Source organism: Chinchilla lanigera, unplaced genomic scaffold (assembly GCF_000276665.1).
Source record: "Chinchilla lanigera isolate Chin_1 unplaced genomic scaffold, ChiLan1.0 scaffold00015, whole genome shotgun sequence".
NCBI classification, from domain to species: Eukaryota; Metazoa; Chordata; class Mammalia; order Rodentia; family Chinchillidae; genus Chinchilla; species Chinchilla lanigera.
In genome coordinates, this window is record NW_004955416.1 from 23110056 (window position 1) to 23121188 (window position 11133).

Here is an 11133-nt window from a genome sequence, read left to right on the forward strand (position 1 = left end):
CAACTTGCATTCTTAGGAAGTTTATCATGACAGCAAGATTTTCTGACACAGGGCAAGTATTTCCTGTGTCACTCTCACTCTGGAATCTTCACTAAATTATAGGCCCACAGGAAGTATTCCCTGGGGAACCACTACCAACAGTAGGTCGCTTTTAAAATCTCAAAATGACATATTCTAGATTCCAATGAGGTAACGGTCCAATGGTTAATAAATACTTATTCTTCCACTAAATACTTCAAAGTTCAGTTGTACAGTACCTTTGTTTTAAAAATTATTTTATTTTTCAAACATTTTTTGGCAAACATATCAGTGAAGTAGACCATCACTGGGTTTATCAGACTCAGCCACCTTGATATTTTGGCCAGACAATTCTTTGTTGAAGGGGCCAGTCCTTTGCACTGCAAGATATTTATCAGAGTCCCTGGCTCCTGACCACTGCATGCCAGGAGAACTTTCCCCCTCCCCAGCTGTGACCACTACAAATGCTTACAGACAGGGACAAATTGTCTCTGGGGAGAAGGTAAAACCTCTCCCAGTTGAGAAACGCCATACTGCCGCTTTGCTTGGTTGATGCTAAAACATTCTCTGGCAAAGTGTTTTTCTGTGGCGAATTGTTTAATCATGAGAGTTGTAACTAAATTATTTGATATTTTTCCTTTTTTCATTGCTGAGGCTAAGTTTGTAATATGTCCTAAAAGGAAAATGTTTTGTATTTTACTGGACTTGGTCAGCTCTTTAGAAACACATCCCACGAGTTTCTGATGCAGTTTGCTGCCTGATCTTGGACAGGTCCTACAGCTCCATGTCCCTGAGTTGTATCAACTGTACAACAATTATACTAGCGTTTCTTACAGTGTAAAAATAATTGATCAAAATCATAGGCTAAATGTGCTGAGCATGTGAAGGGGTTACATGGAACAAAACAGTAATTTGAAGAGTGTGTAATGAGAGTTTGCCTAAATATTAACTTTTAGGAATTATTCACATAATCTGTAACTGTACTTCTCCCCTAAAAGGGTAAGAACATGCCCTTGATCATCACCCATAATAAACTTGAAAACTAGATAAGAACCAGCTCAAGCAATACATGTTGTTCAACATACATATATTTTTTAAAGTCAGTTGCAAAAAGAAGATTACACCCTTTTTAAAAAATAATCTTTGATAAACAGACATTTGTATGGTCCACTGTAAATGATGTTTTGGAAATGATTTTTCCCTGAATGATAGAACAGAGGTCAAAATATGTCCATTTCCTAAGCTCAGCTGTCTTCTGAGAAACAGGGAAATCAGGTAATAAAAGTAAGGGTGGAATAACAGATTGGCTTAAGAAAAATAATTGATGCTATTCCAAGTGGGTCCTAAGGACAGAACTCAGTTCATTCACCTGTGCCTGGCATTAGCCAAGCTCAGAACAGGGCTCATTTGAGGCATGATGTGTGGTACAGCAAGTAGGGCAGGAGTGGAACAGAACACCAACCTCATGTCTTTGTGTTTATTAAGCGGTGTCACATGACGTTCACCTCCCTAAACGGTGTGCTCGGTGTGTCACAGGATACGTGATGTGTAAAAGAAGGTAAGGGAGGCAGATTCAATCGCTCCCACCAACAAAGACCTCTTTCTTCAGCCTTTTGAAAGGGTCTTTGGACACAGTTTCCTTGTGTAACAATCACTAAATCCTTTTCTCTTGGAATTGTGATATGTCCTTGCTCCTGGCTACCCTTTGACTAACTTCTCTTCTTACACTTGTAGTAGGTGACCTATTTTACAGGCCTTTCACCAAACGTTGCCCCAGTTACCTCCAAAATTAATTCAAGCAGGAGCAAACCCATCATTTGGGAATCAAAGTACTTCTGCCAAATACCAGAAGAGGTTTGTACAGAGGTGTGCCCACTTACAAAACACTAGCAGCTGTGTGCATTTTAACATACTCTGGATTAATCTTGTGTTAAAGAAACTTTTATTAAAAGAAAAGAATTGTGAAAAGAAAAACAAACGAACAAACTACTGCATCTAGCGAGCCTTGATCTCTGGACAGACTTTGAGATTTTAACAACTTCAGTAAGGTAGGGACAATAGCCAGAGCTGAAGCAAAGCAAGCACTAAGACTTGTTAGAATTTTCTGACTTCCTTCAAGAGAATGGATTTGTCAGCTGGTCACATTGTTTGCACGGGCCTTTGTGAAGAATGAAGTTAGTTACTACTTGTAATTTCATCATAAAACCTGTTTTTACCAATTAAAATACACTAATATAAATAAAGCCTGGGGTAGGGACACATGGCTGTAATCCTAGTAGGCTGGGAACCTAAGTGAGAAGGACTGCAAATTCAAGCTCAGCCTGGTGAATCCAACAGCTTAGAGAGACCTTGTCTCAAAATAAAATACAGAAAAAGGGCTAAGGATGTGGCCAAATGCAAAGGTTCTGGGATCAACCCCCACAACTGCAAATTAAAATAGGAATACTAATATAAAATAAAATAAAATAGTCCGAGAGCAGAGAGTGGAGGATATTTGTTGCTCAAATCTATATTTGTTCTGATGGGTCACTGTTAGAGTTTGTTAGCATTCCACATCGAAGACTGGAATAGCAAATCAAAGTTTCCAAATAGCAAATATTCTGCTTTAATTAGGGAGGTAATAAATCACAATTAATAAGAAGACTTTGGATTCCTTTTGATAACAATAACAACCCTGAATGTGTTCCCATCACTGCTCTGTGGTTTTCTCTCTCACTGTGAGACAGAACCAGTTTATGGAACTTACAGTCCTCTCCTGGCCCGTTTGTAGTGGATCAAGGTAGAGCCAGGTGATCACTCACAGTGAGACAAATCTAACATTTCTCCTGGGTAAAGCAACCCAAATGTAGTTCTAGCACTAGCTGAGTAGATATTAAATTGATTCTCCCTGCAAATATCATCGTAAGCCAAGGGAAATGTTGTGGATACACCCAGGAACTTTCTTCCTTCTCCAATTGAATCTGTCATCATGGGTGCATTGATTTCAGTTTCCTTGCCTAAGAATGTTGTTTTCTTTCCTTTTCTAAATCATCTCCACTGAAATCTGTAGTTAAAATGGAATTCATCTTGTTCCTGCCTCAGATCCGCTGTTGTTGGAACTGAGCTGCGCTTGGAAGTGGATGTCCCTGGGTGTCAGAATTTGAACTTCTGTTTCTGGGCTGGGAACTGTATCAGGCTTACCCTCAGTTAATAAATGATCCAGGGTTTGAGGAAACTTTTATTTTTCTCTTTAAACTAATCTCAGAACAATACTCAATCCTAAGGTCGTTGTCAACAACTTACTCAATCTGTCCTCACAGAGAACCCTGCTTTCCTTGCTTGGCCAGCTGCAGCCTTTGGACTTGAAAGTGCTTCTGTGGATCAGCCTTGGAATTCAGTCTGGCCTCGAATTTAAGCTGACTTTATAATTCAAATATAATTGCTGATGCACTTTTGAAAAATTTCAGGAAACTGTAGATGCTTATTTTAGCTTATTAACAAGTGGCAGTATTTTATTTTTGAAGAATGTGAACTTGACTGCCACAAAAAAAATGCACATTCATCATCTGTAATCTGGGACTCTGTTAGCAGGTTGAGCCTACAGATAAAAGTTTATAAAGTGGTTTATTTTGGAAATCCCAAAGTGCCAAACCACAGTATGTGCATGGTAGGAGAAAATAGCAGCCAGAAGGCTTTTCCAACCCAAGATTAGGCATTGACTAATAAAATAGCCATGTTTGCTCATTCCTGACTTGTATTTATACAGCTATAAGATATGATGATAGTCTTTCTCCATCGGTGCTTGGGTTACTATGGGAACACAGCTCACCATCCCTGGGAATTCATATGCTGACTTCTGGAATCATCCTGATTGCTCAAGGATTGGCATTGTAAGGTTGACTACTAGAGGATGGAAGATGCCTGCTGTCTGTCTATCACAATCCTGCCTTCCATCTGACCCCACTAGGGTGACTTCCTAAAGCCCACTTTGTGTTCATCTTTGTTTGCAGATGAAGACCAAACCCAGAAGTGAATTCAAGGTTCCCCAGTATTCAGTTTCCCTTCAGAGACATCTCTGCCTTGGTCACTTTGAGGAACTTAACCTGCCCTGACTGACTCTCTTCTCTCATACCTGCAAGTTTTCTCTTTGTTACATACTCAGCTCCTTTAAATCCCTTCTCCTTTCTCAACCTGATGCAAGATCCACACTTTTCAGTGTCTGTAGAGCTGTTTATTTTTTAACTTCAAATAAACTTTTCAATTTCTGGGGGCAGAGAGAGTAACTATCCCCTCACAAGATCCCTTTTTGTAGATTCCACTCCTCAGTTATTGCTTTTGTGTCTGTGTTTCCACATCCACTACTAATTCTGCTTCTCAATTAAGGAGATAGGAGATCTTCTTAATGAAGAATGTGAATCCTATCATTTTGTCCCAACCTCGTATTGTATGATACATGTAGGGGAAGACAGCCTCAGAGGTGTCATAAGCATTATACTTAGAAGAAAAAGGTGCATACAGGACATCTCGATTCTCCCCTCCCATCACCCTGTGCCTGGCACACCCGATCGGCTGTACCTGTCCCCAGCTTGGCTTCCCCACTTCACACAACCTCTGTTTAAGCCATTTGCTTGTACACTTTTCCCTTTTCAAGGCCAAGGCCTTGTCCTGTCTGTTCTGCAGACTCACCCATTGAAAACCACCCAACCTCCTACAGTTTCTGCCTGGGCTACAGCCACAGAAAAGTCCAGCAATTTCTAAAGAGCTTCCTCCGTGTTCTTCTTGCCTTGTGATCTTGGGTACATGTGACGACCACAGCATTTCTCCTTCATGCAGATGTTGGCTAGATCCTTCTGTTCAGTTGCATCTCAGTTTATGTATCATTTTCTGAGCGACGTCTTTTCTTACTTCCCTATCTGCAAATTTACCTTTTCCCACTCTCCTTGTTTTTTCACCATACCAAACTTTGTTGACTTTCTGCACATTAAAATTTGGAGTCTTTTATGTATCTTCTGTTTACACAGTATCTGCCTTTTTCTTTAGAAAGTTCACTTCATGGATCCTTGAGAACTTATTCAACACTGCATTTTCAGCATTTGGTTGCTCGAGCTATTTTCCCCCAGCAACTACTAAGTAACTTGCTGTCAAATTATGTCCCCTCCTCAGCCATGACTGATCTCTCCCTCCTAATGAATAACAGCCACTAAATGAAATATTCACCCATGGAACTCACTTGGTTTAGGAGAAAAGAACACTAATAGTATGTACAGATTTCTACCAGTGTTCACTTTAAAAACAAGAGAGAAAAAGAAATTTTTAAAAAAAAGAACAAGAGAGAAAATTCAAAGATGATTGTAAAGGTCTACATCCTACAAAGTAAAAATGTTCCTATAAAACATAGCATTTAATTCATGACGTAAAATCAAATTCTGTGGCATTCTCCTGAAGTTCATGCAGGAGAAACTACAGAGGTCCTATTTAGAACATGTCATGCTGATAAGCATGCAGCATGTAAAAAGGAGAAAGCCAACTTCTAATCAGCACTCAAATTCTCAGAGGAGCTCTCCCTTTTACATTTCCATGATTAAACTATCCAGAGCAAGAGTCCCTGATTGAAACTTTTCCTCCTGATTTCACCTTTTATCCTACCTAATAGTGAAGTAGTACCTTTGTAATTAGCAAAACTAGTGACACTGTTATGAACAGAATCATGTCCAAAATGAGTGTTGAATATTAAAGAACACATACGTATATTTTACAAGATTTTTTATGCTCGTGTCAGGAAGGGCTCTGGGCACTTCTGTCTTCGGAGCATTACTGTGTGTGGGTCCTGTGTAAATAGATCTGGGTGTACTTCATTTACAGCTGTTGATGCTTAACAAAACTAAGATGCTCTTGAGGACACCAGATGGTCCAATCATGGAAGTTTAAAGAGTGGATCTCCTTTGGGGTTTTTAGTGCCCATTAGAAGTTTACCTATCTCCCTCTTGTGTGCTGAATTTTTATCACAATAACATGCTCTAAATGGGATCTGCATTGTTTCTCATGGGTAGACTTCAAGAGAGAAATATGTCTTACTTTTCCTGTTTAATTCACTGTTACACTTTTATGGGGGCATTTTTTTACTCTTTGGAAACCGAGGCTTTTGACAGAGTCTTTGAATTTTCTCATTTTGCAAAAGAGAATGTGGCTTAAAGCATTCCTGGTCTCTTTATTTGTCTGATGAATTCTTGAGATAGCAATCCATATAGTGTATCAGAAAAGTATTCCAGCTGGGAAAAGACACCTCAAGGGAAGAGGGAGACACCCTAGAGCATGGGTCAGGCTTCACTGGATCAAACTTGGTACGGGTGTAGGGATGGGTCACAGAGACCAAGCCAAAGGGAAATGGCCCAGTGTAACAGAACATGGTTTTTCCATATCTAATTTCTGAGTTTGTGACTCTTGTGGGAATTTTTCAACCCATAAAATGTGCCCTTTTTCTGTCCCTGGTAATGGCCTAATGAAATAAACACTCATAAATATATAGAGTTCCCAGAGATAAGATCTAAACATCAGCTGCCTTTTACCTGTCAGTGGATGTTTTATTGGCAGAACATTGGTCATGTGATCTCTTTGAGCTATTTTTCCCCTTCTACTCTGAAGGTCAGTACTCTGGTCATTGGATTCTGCTAAATGTTCTGATGTCTGCGTGCCTCGTGGTTAAATAAATTTAAATTTTATAAACTTTCTAACATCCAGAGAAGAGATAATCAGGCCTAACTGGCTGGTTGTGAATTTTCAGCTGAATCTCTGCATATCCGGGCCAGGACAGAGAGGCTCTTTCTAGATTGGGTTAGAAGACCTGAGATAGGTAAGTAGAGCTACTTTGCCTCTCACTGTTGGATTAAGAACAAAACAAAACATAAATAAAAACGTGATGGCATTGCAAAAATTTACTTGTGTGGAAATTAAGCTTGTTTGGCCTCAGTTTCCAGGCTGACTTTATGGTCTTTCCCAATACCACAAGATAGTAATCATCTGTTCTTCTCTTTCCTTAGTAATTCTCTTTCAGGAGACAGCCGGGAAATAGGGTAGGTTTTATTTTGTTCTTTCATTTCATAGAGCTCTAGGATCAGTCACAATGCTACTAGTGTATTTTGCCTAAGAAAACACAAAAATCAAGGTGCTGTGATGTCCAAATCTGAGCAAAGTGACTTAGTTATTTTTGACAGAAGTGAGGACAGGAGCCCCAAGTCTCCCCTTCCAAGTCTAGGGCCACGCACATCTGAAGTTCACAGTGAGGCAAGACTTCCTTTTCTCACTTCCTGTCCCCAAAGAGCAGCTTTGTCTTCCTCAACAAAGCTTGTCTGGTTGTCTTGAGGAATGATTTTACATCCTATAGCTTTTATCTTTGCTGCTTCTGATCTAAGATGAAGCTCTCTCTCTTTCTGCTTAACAATAGCACATAGGGAAGTCAAATAAAGTGGATGCCTGAGGAAATGTGGAGAACCAGGATAGATATGCTGTAATTTCATACTTCCTGGTTCTATTTTTCTTTGTTTCTAGATAACAGTCACACTTCCAAGTAAATCCATGCGTTGGGAAGTGTGTGCACCGTCAATAAATCAAACACTTAAAAATGTATGTGTTTCTTCATTTGGGCACCCAGTGAATGATCCCAAGTGTTCCACTTTTCTGCTACCACCGTTACAGTACTGTAGTGACAATTACATATGGGACCAGCACACTTAGCTCTGCTCTTTGAGCTCTGATATATCAATTATGGGATTTTCCATGAACTGTTAAGCTCTCCAAATCTTTTTGTTCTTGAATGGAGGTAGGAGGATACATTACCTGCTTTGAGTAGTTATGGAGCACTATGTAATAATGTTAGTCTAAGGGTTCAAAATTACTAAATGACTGGACATATATACTGTCATTATGACAAATTTACTAATAAATTTAGAAATGGAGTAATGATTCAAAGCTTCATCTTACGCCCCTCGAAGCTCAATACTAAGGAGAAAAGCATTGCCAGGTTGGGTTTGTCAGAAAGTGTCATTAAAAGTAGCAAGACTAAAGAACAGAAAGATATAACCTTAAGAAAAGAGAGTTGTGGACAATTCTCATGAGGGGTAGTCAGCAGGGGTCAAAGGATTTCAGTTTGAGCTTCTCTAGGACATCATTTATTGCACTGGGTTTAAATTCTCCATCTCTAAGCACCAGCTAGAATTTGTACTTATTACCTTATGCCTGTGAGTGTTATTTCTCCAGTGCTTGGTCCATTCTGGTCATAACAGATCATATAGTTTAGCACATGCTTGACATACAGCTCTGTTCAATGTGTGAATGGATGAAGGAATGAATGAATGAATGAACTTCGGAAATATCTCACCTCCAAACTCTCAGCAGCGTCTTCTTTAGTCCCAATTTCCTTTCCCTTTACTACTTATGTGATTATGTGACAACCTTCTCATCACCCTCCCTAATTTCTAGTTCCCTGGCCTGTCTTCATGTGTCTCTTGACTCAGGCCATAGTCAGACACTGAAACACTGCAGTTTATGTCACCCAAGTTTTTTAATATTCTTACCATATTCCCACATCTCTTAAATCTGTTTTCAGCCTGAATTTACCAATTACTGTATTTCTGCAACCAGATGTGCAAACAACCTACTTACCCTGGATGGATACTGGCTTCAGTATTTCCATTAGCAACATGTGCAGTCGTTGTGCTTTTGTTCATAGTTCTACAGTCAAGCGTCTCAGACCTACCTCATATCTCAAGAGTTCCAGGTAATGATAGTTATACTCCAAAGTATTCATTCCTTCAGTGTCTGTCTCTGTTGGTCCTTCTTAGTTCTTTTTATCTTTCTGCAGTTATTTCTAACTCAAAGTCCTTCCTCTTACCCTTAAGGCCTTTTTCCTGATTTCTTTATCTCCTACTAACACTTACGTTATTCAAGGTATCCTGCCATCTCCAATATTCCACCGTTATTCCCTCTTTCTTGATTTTTTTCCCCTAATAATTTTACTAACAAAAAATACTTTGAGAATTCTTGGCTCCTTGGTCCAGGAAGATAAGAAATGTGTTATGCCATATCCCCATTTTTGTTTCAAGATTAATATAGCCAAATAAACATGGTAAGGCACCTGCTCAGATTCACTGAACTAAAAATCCACTCAGTTTGATTAAATATGGACCTTCATTTTTTCCATTGAGGAAAAAATAATTTCCACTGGCACTCTACAGAACTTGGAGATATGAAAGTTGATAGGTTTTCCAGCTTAATAAAAATTCTGCTAAGTCATCATGTTGGCAAGCTGTTATGGCACAGCCCACTGGAGGCTATGTGTCAGGCTCTGCCTTCCTCCTCCCCAGTCATATTACAACTTCCTACTTCCTTTTTTCAACATCCTGTTTCCCTCTTCTTCACCCCTTCAGTCCAATCACTGCCTGCCAAGTCTCACAGACAATCCCATAAACCCCACCCCCAGCCTGGCTCTACATACCCTTTGTTCCCCTGGCCAGGCCCTCAGAAGCTCCAAGTCTCTCTTTCTTGCTGGGGTCCTTTCCATGCCCACAATAAAGGCATTTTCTACTTTGTTCTGCTTTTACTTGCACAAAGAAAGCCTAACAGAACTTTGAAATATCACCTCCTTACGCTTTGTACCCAAATCCCTACTATAAAAATAATAGAAAAATATAACTTCCATGATGTTTATAATCTTCCATGATGCTTACAAAGATTTGTGTCTCCTTTCTCCTTTTTACCACCATTATTACTTAGATTTTGTTTCTAATCTCTCTTGGTGCAATTCTTTTCATATTATCAACCAAACAGATGTAGCAGTCCCATCCATATCTCCAGGACCAAACTCTCTCCTAAGGTACAGTGTGATGTGTCTCACTGTATTGTTGATGTCTCCACTTATCATGTAGCATAAGCTGCCCTGTCTGTTAATCAAATCATCATTCAACCAACTCCAAGAACAAACTGGCTCTCAGCAGTTATACTTAAATCTTGTTCGTACCATTGCTACTTCTTTGAATGAAATACAGAAAAAATAAGACTGCTTTACACCCAGTTAGATACACTTAGGGGTTAATTCTAACTCTGTTATTTACTGTTTAAGTTTCAGGATCCTCTTTGGCAGTATAACAGCAAGAATGACATATACCTATGTAGCAGTTGTGAGCTTAGTGGTTGCTTCATAAACATATAGTGTCTTTTCTCTTCGAAAGGGTTCTTAGTGCCATTTCATTCTATTTTTCTCTTATTCTCACAGTTGAGGCCCTGATAACTAAGTAACCCAAATATTCTTCATTAGGACTTCTTTTTTCATTCTTAGGACTTTGATATACCTTCCCTGTCCAGAATAACCATACAGATGTACATATATATAAATAAGTAGTCATTGAATTTTTGCACTGTAAAAATAATATCCTAAGAGCATGACATGCATATAATGTGCAATATTTCTACCATATCACAAGAAAGTGATGTTTTATTTCACTGAGCATATGGATACATAGCTTGACTTAAAGGATAACCATATTTGAATCTGCATGAGTCTTTATAACAGTTTTATCGAGTGCATTTCCCATTGTCCCTTGAGAACTGCGAGGGCTGAGAAATGTGGCTTCAGAGAAGAGTGCATTACCCTTTCAGCACTGCTGATCATTTTACTAAGTGGATGCTTAGGGACATGGCCAACACCCAAGGCAGGAGAGACATAAATGACAAGACTGAGAGATAGAAAATGTTCCTATCTTTATAATTTGAGATGTTAAGAACATTTATAAGTTCCCAGAATAAACAATGACAGAGTGGCCCCGAGGGTACTCAGTGGCCCGTTTGGACTTAACACAGTAACGGGTCACCCTCAAGTATCTAGAGTTCAGACTCAGTTTGGATCCTAACCAAGGCCTTCAGATGGACAGATGAAGCTTTTCAACTCTCTGGAGATTGCAAATGGGAGCTGGAAAGTACACAGCCCTTCATGATATTTTTGATCATTCTGGCTTTGGCAAAAATGAGAAATAAAGTTGAAGAACTTTAGATTAGTAAAAAATAAACCAGTGGAAGCTCAAATATGGATTTTAGAGTACAGGTGATTTTTAACCATGCCTCTTTAAATGTTTTTTTTTTTTTTTT

The 11133-nt window shown here is 39.2% G+C and overlaps 1 long non-coding RNA gene across 1 annotated transcript in view; it reads right to left on the bottom strand.

The window, feature by feature from the left end:
* Positions 1–11133, bottom strand: part of LOC102022916 — a 31573-nt gene that overhangs the window by 8585 nt on the left and 11855 nt on the right. The window lies entirely within an intron of this gene.